We start from the raw sequence: 15,202 nt of genomic DNA, 5'->3' as shown, positions 1-15,202 counted from the left end.
CCTCCACCCTCGTGGGCCCCCTGTTGCTCCACCGACGTACTTCTTCCTCCTATATATACCCACGTACCCCCAAACGATCAGATACGGAGCCAAAACCATAATTCCAACGCCATAACTTTCTGTATCCACGAGATCCCATCTTGGGGCCTGTTCCGGAGCTCCGCCGGAGGGGGCATCGATCACGGAGGGCTTCTACATCAACACCATAGCCTCTCCGATGAAGTGTGAGTAGTTTACTTCAGACCTACAGGTCCATAGTTAGTAGCTAGATGGCTTCTTCTCTCTTTTTGGATCTCAATACAATGATCTCCCCCTCTCTTGTGGGGATCTATTTGATGTAATCTTCTTTTTGCGGTGTGTTTATTGAGGCCGATGAATTGTGGGTTTATGATCAAGTCTATCTATGAATAATATTTGAATCTTCTCTGAATTCTTTTATGTATGATTGGTTATCTTTGCAAGTCTCTTCGAATTATCAGTTTAGTTTGGCCTACTAGATTGATCTTTCTTGCAATGGGAGAAGTGCTTAGCTTTGGGTTCAATCTTGCGGTGTCCTTTCCCGGTGACAATAAGGGCAGCAAGGCATGTATTGTATTGTTGCCATCGAGGATAACAAGATGGGGTTTTCTTCATATTGCATGAGTCTATCCCTCTACATCATGTCATCTTGCTTAAGGTGTTACTCTGTTTTTAACTTAGTACTCTAGATGCATGCTGGATAGCGGTCGATGAGTGGAGTAATAGTAGTAGATGCAGGCACGAGTCGGTCTACTTGTCTCGGACGTGATGCCTATATACATGATCATACCTAGATATTCTCATAACTATGCTCAATTCTGTCAATTGCTCAACAGTAATTTGTTCACCCACCGTAGAATACTTATGCTCTCGAGTGAAGCCACTAGTGAAACCTATGGCCCTCGGGTCTATCTTTATCATATCAATCTCATACTACTTAGTTATTTACTTTGCTATTTACTTTGCCTTTATTTTACTTTGCATATTTATCATAAAAATACCAAAAAAATTATCTTATCATATCTATCAGATCTCACTCTCGTAAGTGGCCCTATAGGGATTGACAACCCCTATTTGCGTCGGTTGCGAGGATTTATTTGTTTTGTGCAGGTGTGAGGGACTCGCACGTAGCCTCCTACTGGATTGATACCTTGGTTCTCAAAAACTGAGGGAAATACTTACGCTACTTTGCTGCATCATCCCTTCCTCTTCGGGAAAAACCAACGCAGTGCTAAAAGAGGTGGCATGATCGGACATTGTTTAGTTGATATGGATCACGTGATCACTTAGATGATTAGAGAGATGTCTATCTAAGTGGGAGTTCTTAAGTAATTTGATTAGTTGAACTTTAATTTATCATGAACTTAGTACCTGATGGTATTTTGCATGTCTATGTTGTTGTAGATAGATGGCCCGTGTTGTTGTTCCATTGAATTTTAATGCGTTCCTAGAGAAAGCTAAGTTGAAAGATGATGGTAGCAACTACACGGACTGGGTCCACAACTTGAGGATTATCCTCATTGCTGCACAGAAGAATTATGTCGTGAAAGCACCACTAGGTGACAAACCCGCTGCAGGAGCAACGCCAGATGTTGTGAACACCTGGCAGAGCAAAGATGATGACTATTCGATAGTTCAGTGTGCCATGCTTTACGGCTTAGAACCGGGACTTCAATGACGTTTTGAACGTCATGGAGCATATGAGATGTCAAAGGCGTTGAAGTTAATATTTCAAGAAAATGCCCGGGTTGAGAGATATGAAGTCTCCAATAAGTTCTACAACTACAAGATGGAGGAGAATAGTTCTGTCAGTGAACATATACTCAGAATGTCTGGGTACCACAACCACTTGACTCAACTGGGAGTTAATCTTCCTGATGATAGTGTCATTGACAGAGTTCTTCAATCACTGCCACCAAGCTACAAGAGCTTCGTGATGAACTATAATATGCAAGGGATGGATAAGACGATTCCTGAGCTCTTCGCGGTGCTAAAAGTTGCTGATATGTCTCCAACGTATCTACTTTTCCAAACACTTTTGCCCTTGTTTTGGACTCTAACTTGCATGATTTGAATTGAACTAACCCGGACTGACGCTGTTTTCAGCAGAACTACCATGGTGTTATTTATGTGCAGGGGAAAACGTTCTCGGAATGACCTGAAACTTCACGGAGACACTTTTCAGAAAATAAGAAAAATACCTGCCAAAGATGAAGGTCAGGGGGCCCACCACCTTGCCACGAGGGTGGGGGCGCGCCTGCCCCCCTAGGGCACGCCCCCTACCTCGTGGGCCCCCTGTTGCCTCTCCGACCCCAACTCCACCTCCATATATTGAGTTTCGACGAGAAAAAAATCAAAGAGAAGAAATCATCGCGTTTTATGATATGGAGCCGCCGCCAAGCCCTAAAACCTCTCGGGAGGGCTGATCTGGAGTCCGTTCGGGGCTCCAGAGAGGGGAATCCGTCGCCATCGTCATCACCAACCATCCTCCATCACCAATTTCATGATGCTCACCGTCGTGCGTGAGTAATTCCATCGTAGGCTTGCTGGACGGTGATGGGTTGGATGGGATCTATCATGTAATCGAGTTAGTTTTGTTAGGGTTTGATCCCTTGTGTCCACTATGTTCTGAGATTGATGTTGCTATGACTTTGCTATGCTTAATGCTTGTCACTAGGGCCCGAGTGCCATGATTTCAGATCTGAACCTATTATGTTTTCATCAATATATGAGTGTTCTCGATCCAAGTCTATAGTCACCTATTATGTGTTATGATTTGTTAACCCCGAAGTGACAATAATCGGGATACTTACGGTGATGACCGTAGTTTGAGGAGTTCATGTATTCACTATGTGTTAATGCTTTGTTCCGGTTCTCTATTAAAAGGAGGCCTTAATATCCCTTAGTTTCAGTAAGGACCCCGCTGCCACGGGAGGGTAGGACAAAAGATGGCATGCAAGTTCTTTTCCATAAGCACGGATGACTATGTTCGGAATACATGCCTACATTATATCAATGAACTAGAGCTAGTTCTGTGTCATCCTAGGTTATGACTGTTACATGATGAACCGCATCCGGCATAATTCTCCATCACCGATCCATTGCCTACGAGTTTTCCATATATTGTGCTTCGCTTATTTACTTTTCGGTTGCTATTGCTATCATCACTACAAAATACCAAAAATATTGCTTTTACTATTGTTACCTTTTGCTACTGTTATGACCACTATCATATTACTTTGCTACTAAACACTTTGCTGCAGATATTAAGTTTCCAGGTGTGGTTGAATTGACAATTCAGCTGCTAATACTTGAGAATATTCTTTGGCTCCCTTGTGTCGAATCAATAAATTTGGGTTGAATACTCTACCCTCAAAAACTGTTGCGATCCCCTACACTTGTGGGTTATCAAGACTATTTTCTGGCACCGTTGCCGGGGAGCATAGCTCTATTCTTTGAGTCACTTGGGATATATATCTGCTTATCATTATGAAGAACTTGAGAGATCCGAAAACCAAGATCTATCCCTCACCTACGAGGGGAGGTAAGGAACTGCCATCTAGCTCTGCACTTGATTCACCTTCTGTTATGAGTAAGTTTGCGGCACCTACACCTGCTTCTGCTATTCGTTCTGATATGTCGCATATTATTGATGATGCCACTTCTACTATGCATGATACTTATGATGAAACTACCTCTATGCCTGATACTACTATGCCACTTAGTGATTTTCTTGATAAACAACTTGCTAGGGCTAAAGAAATTGAAAATATTAAATTTGATGATACTGATGAAAGTGATGATGAAGAACCACTTGCTATTCCTAAGGGTTATGTATTTGATCAAGATGCTTCTTTAGCCATTCTAGCTTGCAAAAATAGAACTGAACTTAAAAGATTATTAGCTAAATGGAGTAAGCAATCCCTAAATGATAGAATGAAACCTGACCCTGCTTTGGCTACTTCACCTATCTTTGTTACTGATAATGATTATGAATTCTCTGTTGATCCTGATATAATTACTTTGGTTGAATCTGACCCTTTTCATGGTTATGAATCTGAAACTGTTGTGGCACATCTTACTAAATTAAATGATATAGCTACCCTGTTTACTAAAGATGAGAGAACTCGCTACTTTTATATCCTTAAAATATTTCCGTTCTCATTAAAGGGTGATGCTAAGACATGGTTTAATTCTCTTGATCCTGGTTGTGTGCATAGTCCCCAGGATATGATTTACTACTTCTCTGCTAAATACTTCCTTGCTCATAAGAAACAAGCTGCTTTAAGGGATATATATAATTTTGTGCAAATTGAAGAAGAGAGTCTCCCACAAGCTTGGGGGAGGCTTATCCAATTACTTAATGCTTTGCCTGATCATCCTCTTAAGAAAAATGAAATACTTGATATCTTTTATAATGGACTAACCGATGCCTCCAGAGATTACCTGGATAGTTGTGCTGGTTCTGTTTTCAGGGAAAGAACACCGGATGAAGCTAAAATTCTATTGAATAATATGTTGGCAAATGAAAATAATTAGACACCTCCGGAGCCAATTCCTGAGCCTATTCCTAAACCAACCCCGAAGAAGAGGGGTATTCTATTTTCTCAGTCTCGAAGATATGCAAGAGGCAAAGAAATCTATGAAAGAAAAAGGTATTAAAGGTGAATATGTTAAGAATTTACCTCCTATTGAAGAAATACATGGTCTTAATTTACCGCCCGTTGAAGAAACATATAATCCAAATCCTTTACCTATCGAAGAAACTCATGGTCTTGATAACCCGACACAGGTAGTAAAGGTTAATTCTCTCTATAGATATGATAAAGCTGTAATCCCATTTACTAAGTTTGCTAGCCCATGCTTAGATGAGTTTGATAAATTTATGGCTAAGCAAGAAGATTTTAATGCTTATTTTGGTAGACAACTGAAATACAATTCAAATATGCTTGGACACTTGGGTGATTATATAGCTAATGTTAAAAGTGAACTTAAACTTATTAGTAAACATGCCTCTATGGTTACCACTCAAGTAGAACAAGTACTTAAAGCTCAAAATGATTTGCTCAATTTCTTGAATAATAAGAATAATGATAATGCTGTTAGAGTGGCTACCAGAACTGGTAGAATGACTCAGGAACCTTAGTATCCTAAAGGCCATCCGAAGAGAATTGAGCAAGATTCTCAGAGAAATAATTTAGATACACCTAGTTCTTCTAAAAAGAAGAAAAATGAAAATGATAGGACTTTGCATGCTTCTAGTGATCCTATTGTCGAAACACCTGAGAATCCAAATGATATTTCTATTTCTCATGCTGAAACACAATCTGGTAATGAACTTGAAACTAATGATAATGTTAATAATAATGTTCATGATGATGCCCAACCTAGTAATGATAATGACGTAGAAGTTGAACCTGTTGTTGATCTTGATAACCCACAATCAAAGAATCAATGTTATGATAACAAAGACTTTGTTGCTAGGAAACATGGTAAAGAAAGAGAGCCTTGGGTTCAGAAACCCATGCCCTTTCCTCCCAACCATCCAAGAAAAAGGATGATGAGGATTTTGACCGCTTTGCTGAAATGATTAGACCTATCTTTTTGCGTATGCGATTAACTGATATGCTCAAAACTAATCCTTATGCTAAGTACATGAAAGATATTATTACAAATAAAAGAAAGATACCGGAAGCTGAAATTTCCACCATGCTTGCTAATTATACTTTTAAGGGTGGAATACCAAAGAAACTTGGAGATCCAGGAGTACCCACTATACCATGCTCCATTAAAAGAAACTATGTTAAAACTGCTTTATGTGATCTTGGAGCCAGTTGATAACCCACAAGTATAGGGGATCGCAACAGTTTTCGATAAGTAAGAGTGTCGAACCCAACGAGGAGCTAAAGGTAGAACAAATATTCCCTCAAGTTCTATCGACCATCGATACAACTCTACGCACGCTTGACGTTCGCTTTACCTAGAACAAGTATGAAACTAGAAGTACTTTGTAGGTGTTGTTGGATAGGTTTGCAAGATAATAAACAGTACGTAAATAAAAAGTAGGGGCTGTTTAGATAAAGAAACAATAAAGTAAATATAGCGAGTGTGGAAAAGTGGTGGTAGGAGTTGCGAAATTGCCCCTAAGCAATTGACTACTTTACTAGACCGATAGCAAGTATTATGTGGGAGAGGCCACTGCTAGCATGTCATCCCTTACTTGGAATTCTATGCACTTATGATTGGAACTATTAGCAAGCATCCGCAACTACTAATGTTCATTAAGGTAAAACCCAACCATAGAATTAAGATATATTGGTCCCCCTTCAATCCCGTATGCATCAATTTCTATGCTAGGTTGAAGCTTCTGTCACTCTTGCCCTCCTATCAACATACAACTAACCCTATGGTGTGATCCACGCACGTGCTCATATTTTGGGCACCAAAGGACAGCAACATAACCACAAGCAAATTAAATCAATAATAGCAATTCATCAACCACCGATAGGACAACGAAAATCTACTCAAACATCATAGGATGGCAACACATCATTGGATAATAATATGAAGCATAAAGCACCATGTTCAAGTAGAGGGTACAGCGGGTTGTGGGAGAGTGGACCGCTGTAGATAGAGGGGGGAAGGTGATGGAGATGTTGGTGAAGATGGCGGAGGTGTTGGTGAAGATCGCGGTGATGATGATGATGATGGCCACGGCGGCGTTCCGGCGCCATCGGAGGAGAGGGGGAGAGGGGCCCCCTTCTTCCTCTTCTTCCTTGACCTCCTCCCTAGATGGGAGAAGGGTTTCCCCTCTGGTCCTTGGCCTCCATGGCATGGGAGGGGCGAGAGCCCCTTCGATATTGGATCTATCTCTCTATTTCTCTCTGGTTCTGCGTTCTCTTCTGGCTCTGTTTCACCGTTTCGTATATATATGGAGATCCGTAACTCCGATTGGCCTGAAACCTTCGCCGTGATTTTTTTCTGAATATTAGCTTTCTTGCAGCAAAAGAAGAGCGTCAATCGCCTTACGGTGGGCTCACGAGGGTAGGGGCGCGCCCTAAGGGGGGCGCCCCCTGCCTCGTGACCACCTCGGGCACTGGTTCGCGTTGATTTTCCTTCCGAATTTTCCATATTTTCCAAAAATAAGCTCCGTCCATTTTTATCCCGTTTGGACTCCGTTTGATATGGATATTCTGCGAAACCAAAAACATGCAACAGACAGGAACTGGCACTGGGCACTGGATCAATATGTTAGTCCCAAAAATAATATAAAAAGTTGCCAAAAAGTATATGAAAGTTGAATAATATTGGCATGGAACAATCAAAAATTATAGATATGACGGAGACGTATCAGCATCCCCAAGCTTAATTCCTGCTCGTCCTCGAGTAGGTAAATGATAAAAAAATAATGTTTGATGTGGAATGCTACCTAGCATAATCTTGATCATATGTCTAATCATGGCATGAATATTAAGACACGAGTGATTCAAAGCAATAGTCTATCCTTTGACATAAAAATAATAATACTTCAAGCATACCAACCAAGCATTTATGTCTTATTGAAATAACATAGCCAAAGAAAGCTCATCCCTACAAAATCATATAGTCTGGCTATGCTCCATCTTCACCACACAAAATATTCACATCATGCACAACCCCGATGACAAGCCAAGCAATTGTTTCATACTTTTGACGTTCTCAAACCTTTTCAACTTTAACGCAATACATGAGCGTGAGCCATGGACATAGCACTATAGGTGGAATGGAATATGATGGTGGAGGAGACAAAAAGGAGAAGATAGTCTCACATCAACTAGGCGTATCAACGGGCTATGGAGATGCCCATTAATAGATATCAATGTGAGTGAGTAGGGATTGCCATGCAACGGATGCACTAGAGCTATAAGTGTATGAAAGTTCTAACTGAAACTAAGTGGGTGTGCATCCAACTTGCTTGCTCATGAAGACCTCGGGCTTTTGAGGAAGCCCATCATCGGAATATACAAGCCAAGTTCTATAATGTAAATTCCCACTAGTATATGAAAGTGATAACTCAAGAGACTCTCTATATGAAGAACATGGTGCTACTTTGAAGCACAAGTGTGGAAAAAGGATAGTAGCATTGCCCCCTTTTTTTGCGGACTTCTTTGGCCCCTTTTTTATTTAGGCTTCTTTGGCCTCTCCTTTTTTTTGGGCAATGCTCTAATAATGATGATTATCACACTTTTATTTACTTACAACTCGATACTAGAACAAAGATATGACTCTATATGAATGCCTCTGGCGGTGTACCAGGATGTGCAATGATCTAGCATAGCAATGACATCAAAAAACGGACAAGCCATGAAAACATCATGCTAGCTATCTTACGATCATGCAAAGCAATATGACAATGAATGCTCAAGTCATGAATATGATGATGATGGAAGTTGCATGACAATATATCTCGGAATGGCTATGGAAATGCCATGATAGGTAGGTATGGTGGCTGTTTTGAGGAAGGTATATGGTGGGTTTATGGTACCGGCGAAAGTTGCGCGGTACTAGAGAGGCTAGCAATGGTGGAAGGGTGAGAGTGCGTATAATCCATGGACTCAACATTAGTCATAAAGAACTCACATACTTAATGCAAAAATCTATTAGTCATCAAAACAAAGTACTACACGCATGCTCCTAGGGGGATAGATTGGTAGGAAAAGACCATCGCTCGTCCCCGACCGCCACTCATAAGGAAGACAATCAATAAACACCTCATGCTCCGACTTCGTTACATAACGGTTCACCATACGTGCATGCTACGGGACTTGCAAACCTCAACACAAGTATTTCTCAATTTCACAATTACTCGACTAGCATGACTCTAATATCACCACCTTTATATCGCAAAACTATTGCAAGGAATCAAACATATCATATTCAGTGATCTACAAGTTTTATGTAGGATTTTATGACTAACCATGTGAATGACCAATTCCTGTCATCTCTCTAAACAGATATAAGTGAAGCAAGAGAGTTTAATTCTTTCTACAAAAGATATGCCCACGCTCTAACAAATATAAGTGAAGCAAAAGAGCATTCTGCAAATGGCGGTTGTCTAAGTAAAGAGAAACAGGCAATCCAAACTTCAAATGATATAAGTGAAGCACATGAAGCATTCTATAAAGCCATACTCAAATGATATAAGTGAAGTGTAAAGAGCATTCTATAAATCAACCAAGGACCATCTCATACCAGCATGGTGCATAAAAAATAAAAACCTAAATGCAAAAGACGCTCCAAGACTTGCACATATCGCATGAACGAAACGAATCCGAAAACATACCGACATTTGTTGAAGAAAGAGGGGATGCCTCCCCAGCATCCCCAAGCTTAGATGCTTGAGTCTCCTTGAATATTTACTTGGGGTGCCTCGGGCATCCCCAAGCTTGAGCTCTTTCCTCGCTTCCTTCTTCTCACATCGAAACCTTCTCAATCATCGAACACTTCATCCACACAAAATTTCAACAGAAAACTCGGTAAGATCCGTTAGTATAATAAAGAAAATCACTACTCTAAGTACTGTTGCAAACCAATTCATATTTTGTTTTTTCATTGTTTCTACTGTAATATAACTTTTTCATGGCTTAATACACTGATATAAATTGATAGGTTCATCAAAACAAGCAAACTATGCATCAAAAACAGAATCTGTCTAAAACAGAACAGTCTGTAGCAATCTGACCATTCACCATACTTCTGAAACTTGAAAAATTCTACGAAAATTAGGAAAAATAAACAATTTGTATAGGAAGACAGTGCAAAAAGAATCAGAACCATTTGATGTTCCACCTAAAAATGTAAAATCGCGCACTACAGCCAAAGTTTCTGTCCTGCACCGTACAAACCATCAAGCAAATGTAAACATCCTAAAGGCAAACCTTGGCACATTATTTTTATAATACTGAAAGTGCAACTATCCCTAGGTGGTTTTGGTAATTCATAACAACATATAGCTCATTGAGCTAATGCTATTCCAAGATGACTATTTCAGGAAAGCTCAATGATTGGCATGGCATGGATGTGAAAGTGGAACCCTCAAAATGCTAAGGACAAAGGATTGGCTCAAGCTCAAAAGCTCAAGACTCTTCATTTTATATTTTAGTGATCCAAGATCACATTGAGTCTTTAGGAAAAGCCAATACTATCAAGGAGGGATGAGGTGTTGCTTAATGAGCCTCTTGCTTCATGTGCTTAGTGATATGCTCCAAAACCCTCAACTACTTTCCCATATCCACATATGACCTAAACCCTAAGCCAAACTCGGTTATACCGATTCTTTCTATCTGGCGCCACCGAGTTTCACTTGTCATAAGCCACTGCCAAACCCTAGCAATTCGGTTCTACCGATAGGGATCTCGGTCTCACCGAGATGGGATTGCAAACTCTCTGTTTCCCTAACGTAACTTTTCAGTCTCACCGAAAGAGCGAATCGGTCCCACCGAGATTGCAATGTAAACTCTTTGTTTTCCTTTTGTAACTTTTTGGTCTCACCGAAAGAGCAAATCGGTCCCACCGAGTTTGCCTGACCAACTCTCTGGTTAGCTTATTACCAAACTCGGTCTCACCGAGTTTGTGTAATCGGTCTCACCGAGATTACGTTATGCCCAAACCCTAACCATATCGGTCCTACCGAGTTGCATGTCAGTCCCACCAAAAATCTCTAACGGTCACTAGGTTTACCTTTTCGGTCCGACCGAGTTTGTTGATTCGGTCCCACCGAGATTGGAAAACTGTGTGTAACGGTTGGATTTTGTGTGGAGGCTATATATACCCCTCCACCTCCTCTTCATTCGTAGAGAGAGCCATCAGAACACATACACAATTCCAACTCATATGTTCTGAGAGAGAACCACCTACTCATGTGTTGAGACCAAGATATTCCATTCCTACCATATGAATCTTGATCTCTAGCCTTCCCCAAGTTGTTTTCCACTCAAATCTTCTTTCCACAAAATCCAAATCCTATGAGAGAGAGTTGAGTGTTGGGGAGACTATCATTTGAAGCACAAGAGCAAGGAGTTCATCATCAACACACCATTTGTTACTTCTTGGAGAGTGGTGTCTCCTAGATTGGCTAGGTGTCACTTGGGAGCCTCCGACAAGATTGTGGAGTTGAACCAAGGAGTTTGTAAGGGCAAGGAGATCGCCTACTTCGTGAAGGTCTACCGCTAGTGAGGCAAGTCCTTCGTGGGCGATGGCCATGGTGGGATAGACAAGGTTGCTTCTTCGTGGACCCTTCGTGGGTGGTTGCTTCTTCGTGGACCCTTCGTGGGTGGAGCCCTCCGTGGACTCGCGCAACCATTACCCTTCGTGGGTGGAGCCCTCCATGGACTCGCGCAACCGTTACCCTTCGTGGGCTGAAGTCTCCATCAACGTGGATGTAGGATAGCACCACCTATCCGAACCACGGGAAAAACTGAAGGAAATATGCCCTTGAGGCAATAATAAAGTTATTATTTATTTCCTCATAATCATGATAAATGTTTATTATTCATGCTAGAATTGTATTAACCGGAAACATAATACATGTGTGAATACATAGACAAACAAAGTGTCACTAGTATGCCTCTACTTGACTAGCTCGTTAATCAAAGATGGTTATGTTTCCTAACCATGAACAATGAGTTGTTATCTGATTAACGGGATCACATCATTGAGAGAATGATCTGATTGACATGACCCATTCCATTAGCTTGGCACCCGATCGTTTAGTATGTTGCTATTGCTTTCTTCATGACTTATACATGTTCCTATAACTATGAGATTATGCAACTCCCGTTTACCGGAGGAACACTTTGGGTACTACCAAAGGTCACAACGTAACTGGGTGATTATAAAGGAGTATTACAGGTGTCTCCAAAGGTACATGTTGGGTTGGCGTATTTCGAGATTAGGTTTTGTCACTCCGATTGTCGGAGAGGTATCTCTGGGCCCTCTCGGTAATGCACATCACTTAAGCCTTGCAATCATTGCAACTAAATGAGTTAGTTGCGGGATGATGTATTACAGAACGAGTAAAGAGACTTGCCGGTAACGAGATTGAAATAGGTATTGGAATACCGACGATCGAATCTCGGGCAAGTAACATACCGATGACAAAGGGAACAACGTATGTTGTTATGCAGTCTGACCGATAAAGATCTTCGTAGAATATGTAGGAGCCAATATGGGCATCCAGGTCCCGCTATTGGTTATTGACTGGAGACATGTCTCGGTCATGTCTACATTGTTCTCGAACCCGTAGGGTCCACACGCTTAAGGTTACGATGACAGTTATATTATGAGTTTTTGCATTTTGATGTACTGAAGGTTGTTCGGAGTCCTGGATGTGATCACGGACATGACGAGGAGTCTCGAAATGGTCGAGACATAAAGATTGATATATTGGAAGCCTATGTTTGGATATCGGAAGTGTTCCGGGTGAAATCAGGATTTTACCGGAGTACCGAGAGGTTACCGGAACCCCCCGGGAGCTATATGGGCCTTAATGGGCCATAGTGGAAGAAGAGGAGAGGCAGCCAGGGCTTGGGCCGCGCGCCCCTCCCCCCTAGTCCGAACAGGACAAGGAGAGAGGGGGCCGGCGCCCTCCTCCTTCTCTCTCTCTCTTTTCCACCTCATGAATCCTATTCCAACTAGGATTGGGGGAGAAGTCCTACTCCCGGAGGGAGTAGGACTCCTCCTGGCGCGCCCCTCATGGCCGGCCGGCCTCCTTCCCTTTAGTCCTTTATATACAGAGGCAGGGGCACCCCAGAGACACACGAGTTGATCCACGTGATCTATTCCTTACCCGTGTGCGGCGCCCCCAGCCACCATAGTCCTCGATAATATTGTAGCGGTGCTTAGGCGAAGCCCTGCAGCAGTAGTATGTCAAGATCGTCACCACGCCGTCGTGCTGACGGAACTCTTCCCCGACACTTTGCTGGATCGGAGTCCGGGGATCGTCATCGAGCTGAACGTGTGCTAGAACTCGGAGGTGCCGTAGTTTCGGTGCTTGATCGGTCGGATCGTGAAGACGTACGACTACATCAACCAAAGCTTCCGTTGTCGATCTACTAGGTATGTAGATCATACTCCCCCTCTCGTTGCTATGCATCACATGATCTTGCGTGTGCGTAGGAAATTTTTTGAAATTACTACGAAACCTAACAGTGGCATCCGAGCCTAGGTTATTTATGTTGAAGTTATATGCATGAGTAGAACACAAGTGAGTTGTGGGCGATATAAGTCATACTGCCTACCAGCATGTTATACTTTGGTTCAGCGGCATTGTTGGACGAGACGACCCGGACCAACATTACGCGTACGCTTACGCGAGACCGGTTCCCCCGATGTGCTTTGCACATAGGTGGCTTGCGGGCGACTGTCTCTCTAACTTTAGTTGAACCGAGTGTGGCTATGCCCCGTCCTTGTGAAGGTTAAAACGGAGTCAAATTGACAAACTATCGTTGTGGTTTTGATGCGTAGGTGAGATTGGTTCTTACTTAAGCCCATAGCAGCCACGTAAAACTTGCAACAACAAAGTAGAGGACGTCTAACTTGTTTTTGCAGGGCATGTTGTGATGTGATATGGTCAAGGCATGATGATAAATTTTATTGTATGAGATGATCATGTTTTGTAACCGAGTTATCGGCAACCGGCAGGAGCCATATGGTTGTCGCTTTATTGTATGCAATACAATCGCGATGTAATGCTTTACTTTATCACTAAACGGTAGCGATAGTCGTAGAAGCACAAGCTTGGCAAGACGACAACGATGCTACAATGGAGATCAAGGTGTCACGCCGGTGACGATGGTGATCACGACGGTGCTTCGGAGATGGAGATCACAAGCACAAGATGATGATGGCCATATCATATCACTTATATTGATTGCATGTGATGTTTATCTTTTATGCATCTTATCTTGCTTTGATTGACGGTAGCATTATAAGATGATCTCTCACTAAATTATCAAGAAGTGTTCTCCCTGAGTATGCACCGTTGCGAAAGTTCTTCGTGCTGAGACACCACGTGATGATCGGGTGTGATAGGTTCTACGTTCAAATACAACGGGTGCAAAATAGTTGCACACGCGAAATACTCAGGTTATACTTAACGAGCCAAGCATATACAGATATGGCATCGGAACACGGAGACCGAAAGGTCGAGCGTGAATCATATAGTAGATATGATCAACATAATGATGTTCACCAATGAAACTACTCCATCTCACGTGATGATCGGACATGGTTTAGTTGATTTGGATCACGTAATCACTTAGAGGATTAGAGGGATGTCTATCTAAGTGGGAGTTATTTAAGTAAATTAACTGAACTTAAATTTATCATGAAACTTAGTACCTGATTAGTATCTTGCTTGTTTATGTTTGATTGTAGATAGATGGCTCGTGTTGTTGTTCCGTTGAATTTTAATGCGTTCCTTGAGAAAGCAAAGTTGAAAGATGATGGTAGCAATTACACGGACTGGGTCCGTAACTTGAGGATTATCCTCATTGCTGCACGGAAGAATTACGTCCTGGAAGCACCGCTGGGTGCCAGGCCTGCTGCAGGAGCAACGCCGGATGTTATGAACGTCTGGCAGAGCAAAGCTGATGACTACTTGATAGTTCAGTGTGCCATGCTTTACGGCTTAGAATCGGGACTTCAACGACATTTTGAACGTCATGGAGCATATGAGATGTTCCAGGAGTGGAAGTTAATATTTCAAGCAAATGCCCGGATTGAGAGATATGAAGTCTCCAATAAGTTCTATAGCTGCAAGATGGAGGAGAACAGTTCTGTTAGTGAGCATATACTCAAAATGTCTGGGTATAATAATCACTTGATTCAATTGGGAGTTAATCTTCCAGATGATTGCGTCATTGATAGAATTCTCCAATCACTGCCACCAAGCTACAAGAGCTTCGTGATGAACTATAATATGCAAGGGATGAATAGGACTATTCCCGAGCTCTTCGCGATGCTGAAAGCTGCGGAGGTAGAAATCAAGAAGGAGCATCAAGTGTTGATGGTCAACAAGACCACTAGTTTCAAGAAAAAGGGCAAAGGGAAGAAGAAGGGGAACTTCAAGAACGGCAAGCAAGTTGCTACTCAAGAGAAGAAACCCAAACCTGGACCTAAGCCTGAAACTGAGTGCTTCTATTGC

Source organism: Triticum dicoccoides, chromosome 1A (genome assembly GCF_002162155.2).
Source record: "Triticum dicoccoides isolate Atlit2015 ecotype Zavitan chromosome 1A, WEW_v2.0, whole genome shotgun sequence".
NCBI classification, from domain to species: domain Eukaryota; kingdom Viridiplantae; phylum Streptophyta; class Magnoliopsida; order Poales; family Poaceae; genus Triticum; species Triticum dicoccoides.
The sequence above is the reverse complement of the archived record's forward strand: the minus strand, read 5'-3'. Positions refer to the sequence as shown.